We start from the raw sequence: 6646 nt of genomic DNA, 5'->3' as shown, positions 1-6646 counted from the left end.
GGTTTTCCATTTGCAGAGGCAAAAATGAGGTCCTTTTATTTTTTAATATATTTTTATTGATTTCAGAGAGGAAGGGAAAGGGAGAGATAGAAATATAAATTATGCCCAGGAGACATATGAAAACATGCTCAAAGTCACTAATCATCCGAGAGATGCAAATCAAAACGACAATGCATTACCATCTCACACCTATCAGAATGGCTATCATCAATAAATCAACAAATGACAAGTGCAGACAAGGATGTGGAGAAAAAGGAACCCTCGTGCACTGATGGTGGGAATGCAGACTGGTGCAGCCACTGTGGAGAATAGTATGGAGTTTCCTCAAAAAACTAAAAATGGAACTCCCATTTGACCTAATGATACCACTTCTAAGAATATATCTCAAGAAACCAGAAACACCAATCAGAAAGGATATATGCACCCTATGTTCATAGCAGCACAATTTACAATAGCTAAGATTTGGAAACAGCCTAAGTGCCCATCAGCAGATGAATGGATTAGAAAACTGTGGTACATCTACACAATGGAATACTATGCTGCTGTAAAAAAGAAGGAATTCTTACCATTTGCAACAGCATGGATGGAACTGGAGAACATTGTGCTAAGCGAAATAAGCCAATGAGAGAAAGATAAATATCACATGACCTCACTCATTTGTGGAATATAATGAACAACCAAAGGACTTGTATGCGTGCATATAAGCCTAACCAATGGACACAGACACCAGGGGGGTGAGGGCATGACTGGTGGGTTGGAGGACAATGGGAGGATAAGGACACATATGTAATACCTTAATAAATAAAAATAAAGAAAGAAAAAAGAAAAAATTTTAAAAAGAAATATCAAGGTTGAGAGAGAATCATTGATTAGTTGCCTCCTGCATGACCCACACTGGGGATCAAGCCCGCAACCAGGTCATGTACTCTAACTGGGAAACGAACCGTGACCTCTTTGTTCATAGGAAGATGCTCAACCACAGAGCCACGCCAGCCAGGCAAAAATGAGGTCCATTTAAACTGAATTGTTTCAAAAATATTAAATGAATAGTACAGGTTATAGTGGGAAATGACAGCAATCATAAAGGCAGTATATAAATGATTATGAACATGAACAAAAAGTTTGAGAAAATTTGATTTAATTCAATCTTTTCATTGTGGGTAAGGAAACTAATGCTCAGAAGAGTACTGTCTTTTTTCAAGTTCTGATTGTTATTAGAAGGTGAAAAACCCAGGCCTTTGGATTTCCTGTTCAGCATACTGTCCTACACAGAAACATCACAGCTGTCAAGCACTCTTTCAAGAGTTTAATTAAAGCTATGAATAAGCTCTTTTTTTAAAGTAAATGGAAAGAACACGTAAAATTCTGCCAACAATATCAGTGTTTACTCAGAATGGCTGAAGTTTAATCATTCAAATACCCACCAGTATGTGGTATTGTACAAGTTGAAGTAAATATTCAAAGTGACCGAGACTCACAGTCTGAATTTTTTTGGAACTTGAAAACACTCTCTTTAGAAAAATAAGTCTCAAACACATAAAAGCTTTGATTTTCTAAGTGTGTTCCTCTTTCATCCAAACTGTTCAGCATGAGTCCTGGCCAGGGTAGTTCAGTTGGTTAATGCATCCTCCCAATACTCCAAGGTTGAGGGTTTGATCCCCAGTCAGGGCACAAGTCAGGACACATACAAGAATCAACCAATGAATGCATAAGTAAATGGAACCACAAATATCTCTCTCTCTCTCTCTCTCTCTCTCTCTCTCTCTGAAGAACACTCAAAATTATTCTTATTTCCATGTAGGTGTTTCCTCGGCAATTTTATTTGTGTACTTTATCTCATTTTGTTCTCTCTCTCTCTCTCTCTCTCTCTCTCTCTCTCTCAGAAAAAAAAACAAAAAAAAATGCTCAGCAGGGACGGGTTGACGCATACAGACAACATGTGACTAGCAAACAACCTCAACAGACAGACTGTGCTGCATTTTTCCAAAGAAGGAGATCAAACCAGCTGTTTAAATCATTCCTTTCTCCCATGAACATTAGAGACTAGGGGGAAGTCCACGTACCAACAACCACACTCCGCAGAGGCCAGACATTAGAAGCACAAGCCCTAACTTTGAGAAATGATCATTATGAAGCTGTTTGTCATAATACCTTTTGCTGATGCCTTCAGCTCTCTTCCTGCACTTTCATCTTTCCCCAGGGTTCAGCAGCTTTCTACCAAGAGACCCACTTAACAACCGGTTTGATAATGACTTAAAAATAAGCTGTAGTGAGCACGGTGAAGGAAATGACTGTGAGTTTTTCAGAGTGGATGGGCATTTACATTCTAATTTATTTACAAACTAGAACTGTCTAGGTGTTAAAGACATGCTTGAAAATCTGACATAGAAAAGGTCAACCTGAGGTTATGTGTCTAGCACATTTTGAACATCATTTCTATCTGACTGTCTGGGCTATGCTATCTCCATGAAACAAGGAGGGCTGAGTCCCAGATGGCAGAAACTACAGCGTTTCTGCAATCTTGTAAAAAAATGGAAGAAAAAACAAAAGAACCCAGCCCTGGCTGGGTAACTCAGTTGGTTAGAATGTCATCCCAATATGTCAAGTTTGCAGGCTCTATCTTTGGTCAGGGCACATACAAAAATCAACCAATGAATGGATAAATGAGTAAAACAACAAATTGATGCTTCTCTCTCTCTCTCTTCCCTCTCTCTAAAAATTAATGAAATTTTAAAAAGAAAGAAATCCTGTTAGAGATTGTCTCTCTGTCATGAATCTCTAAAGCTTTCTATCATATCCACCTAAAGCCCAAATATGCCAAGTCAGATCTCTTCAAACCTATCTACTATTCAGAATTCTGAAGAAGAAAAAAAACATCTTTGAAGTACACAACTCTTTCCTTAGGTCACATTCTGTACAAGTGGGTATCAGAATCCAAGGACACATTTGTCTAACATCCAAGGGTGCGCTTATGAGATCCATTAACTGTGAAGGGACGGGTGAATTTGGGTGGTGACGGGTGGTAAAGGGAACATACACAACAGAGGGCTGCACTCCGTGAGTATGGGCTGGTTTAGGAAGAGGAGCTTGAACAAAATGTGTGCGTCATTTCACCGTCGATGTGTCAGTGTAGATGTTAGCAATTCTGAAAAAAGTGATTAGACGATGTCTGGTAAGAAGTGACGTGATAGACTCACCAAGCTTCAACTTACTCAATTATCTAGTCTGCTGTAACTGTTTATTTAAAGTTGATTCATCTTGCCCAGCATGCACTATACTCCCAATACCAAGAGAGCCTCTTGTTTTCAAGAGGAGGAAGACTTTTTTTTAACTTTCCATTAAACTTTAAAAAATTATAACCCGTGTTAGTATTTGGAGTTGAAGTTCCACAAAGCAATCTCCTCTCAGTTCACATCCCGCTTCATATTTACAGAGAAGTCCTTTATAGAATCTTTGTCCTGGTGTCCTGACACCCCTGGCTACACTATTTAGGGTGAAATGGTTAACCACAGGAAGACCTAGTTTCAAATCCCCATTCTACTTTTTAACCTTCAGCAAGTTATCTTCATTAAGATTCCATTTTTTCTCAAAGGTAAAATGTTGGTGAGGGGAATTATCACACCTACCTTATAGGTTTTTGTGAATATTAAATAAGGTAAGTCATCTAAAGCACATAGCACAGTGCCCAGCACATAGTAAATGAAGGTATTACTGTTACCCGTTTCAGGGTGCTATTACTACAAGAAAACAATAATGACAAGGTTTATTGTCACCATTTTATTTCATTAATTAAATATTTTATATCTATCTCTTTTCAAAAAAGTATTTTTAGACAGTTCACAGCAAGAAATAGTAGTAACATGGATAAAATCAGAAGGTAGGCACAGCAGAGAGGAAGTTCACAGACAGGCTCAATGTGGAGTCCAAGGTAGAGTCACAATGAAACTAATGAAGCACAGGCCCCTTCCGCACCCTCAGTGTTCACATGGCCATGAGGTTTGGTAAAATTTGCCCACAATTGGCTAAGACTGCTGTCTCTTACCACCCCCCTAGTCCGTCCATCCTGCTTCTCCTAAATGCCTATGGTGTTGAAATAGCCATGGGCATTTTGAGGAAGTTGAAATAGGAAGACATTTCATTTGGGAGTAGCGCAATATATTTATGTGACTCACAGTCAACTTCTGTGAATAGTTAAAATATTACTAGCCATTCTCTTGTAGGAATGGCTCCTAGAAATATTCCTACTTCCCATGCCTAGCTCTCAATACCTACTCATTCTACAAGTGACCCAACGATACAAGGCCAGAAATCATATTGTCTGGATTCCCCCACTAGCGATGTGACTCCAGAAAAATAAATTAATAAGTGTCAAAGATAGCAAGGTTGTTTATAAAATAAAATTCTAGAAATACTTTCCTCTGTAGCATTTTATATGATGAATAGAATGCTGATATGGTTCAGTTTTCAACTTTATTTTATGGGAATGTCCTTCATTAGGCTTGAGATGCTGTTTGGCTCATCTCTTTTAGCCTCATCTTTCACTACTCTCAGTCCTGGAGTGCTTTTCCAGCCATTTAGACTTCTAGAGTTGATCAAATTAACATTGCTCATTCTTCCTCCAGACTTCATCAATACTGTGTTGTGCCTTGAACACTTTTCTATGCTGTTTTGGCCACCTTGAACTCAGACATGAGGTTATGGCTGATATCTCACTTCCTCTGGGTTGCCTTCTATAAAATCCCTCCTACATGTGATATTACAATGTCTAGATCCACTATTGGATAAATGTCTCTATGAAGGCACAGACTCTATCTACATTGTCCACCATAATTAACACCATTCATACAAACTGTGCCTGGAACACACGGGGCACTTAATAGGAGCAGATTTCCTATGTCTATCACTCATTTGGGAGCTTTAGTAAATGTAACTTAGAGAAGGTGATTTTTTAAAGGAACTAAGTTAATCTAAATGTATGGGCTCCTGATAGTATGACTTAATCCACGGACAGATCTTGGACTTCCCAGGGGAGTGGTTGAATAGCTTTTTTCCTAAAACCACTTCTCTCAATCTGGCATGTCATCAGAACTGAACTGTAGATATTTTAAGGTTCTCTTAGACCGAAAGTCCAAAATACTAGTATTCTGCTCTGCTGATGGACAATATCATCTGCTTTGGAAAACATATAGACAGGTTCTTACTAAGAAAAGGGAAACACAGTGAAGTCTAATGATTTTCCCAAAGTCCCAGGGCTGATGAGTGATCAAACAAGAACTAGAAACTAGATACTCTGACTCTCTGTGATTTTTTTTTCTCCACAGTTAAAATCAAGACAATAGCAACCATTGTTATGAAAGGAAAAGCTAGGTAAGATGTGTGTTAACCTCTTTGCTTCAGTGCAAGTCAAGGCAGCATGGAGTAGAGGAAGAACAGAATGGGGATTCTGGAGCCAAACAATCTGATGTTAGCCATTTACTGGCTGTGTAACCTTGAACAAGCTACTTAATTTTTTTGTCTGGATTTTCTTATAATAAAATATAGATAATAATAGAATATTCCTCATGGGGTTGTTAAATCCATGATAAGTGGATGCTAAGAGCAGCATCCTTGTAGCAAATGGTCAATAAATATATTGTCTCCATGATAAAATGACATTACAACCAGCTTATATGAAGTATTAGAAGTTTAAAAACATCTAACCCATATGAAGCACCTGTATGCGTCGGGTACTGTTCTAAGCACAGTAAACACCATTATTCAGTATTTCAAACCTCAAGATCTGTGTTCTTAACCGTTGGGTTACATTTTCTTCTGAGGATGAAGAGAGAAAATGGAAAACAAGACAGTCTTCTTCAATTCTAAACCATTTTAAAGATGATCTTGAGTACATATATGAGAGTGATTACTCAGAGCTCCAAGAAGTAAACACTACCTCGGAGGGTGGTCCAAATAAATTAGCACCCACCAGCTGTAACTCACTGACACCACAGAGTAACATTTGCATTTATAGACTGAAAACTGGACTTAAACTAGAGAAGTCTGATACATTTCATGATTTAATTTTTTCTAGGTTCTAATTATGTATGTTTTATTGCTCCATGGATGGTTTTTGTTTCTTATTTTTATTGTTTTGGTGTGTTTTTTTGTTTTGTTTTGTTTTGTTTAATGAATATGCATAATAAGATGAAACAGTCCTCAAGAATCTTTAGGAAATATATCACTGGTCAGTGTTAAAGCAACTATTAAGCAAGCCCTAATCATAATCACAGGTAAGTAACCTTTATATACCTATTTATTTATACTTATTTGCACTATGTGCTAAGAACTTTAAATATTATCCATTAAATTCTCAACAAACCAATGAAGAAAAGACTATTTTTATCTTCCACTTTACAAGTGAAGAAACTGAGATTAATGAGATTCACTTGACCAAGATTTGAAAACAAGTAAATCATTGTATGAAGCCAGAATCGAAGCCCAATTCTGAGTTCTGACTCTGAAAATGTCCTACCTTGTGCAGATTGGGTGGACACCTAAGCTGGGGCTTTGCATGAGAGGCCACTCGAGAAATGTTTATGGAATAAAACATTATTAACCATTTAATATGTGAGAAATTAAATCACACCCCTCTCTCTTAGGCTGGAAG

The sequence above is a fragment of the Myotis lucifugus genome, unplaced genomic scaffold, assembly GCF_000147115.1.
Source record: "Myotis lucifugus unplaced genomic scaffold, Myoluc2.0 scaffold_136, whole genome shotgun sequence".
Lineage (NCBI taxonomy): Eukaryota > Metazoa > Chordata > Mammalia > Chiroptera > Vespertilionidae > Myotis > Myotis lucifugus.
This window is presented reverse-complemented; position numbering follows the sequence as displayed.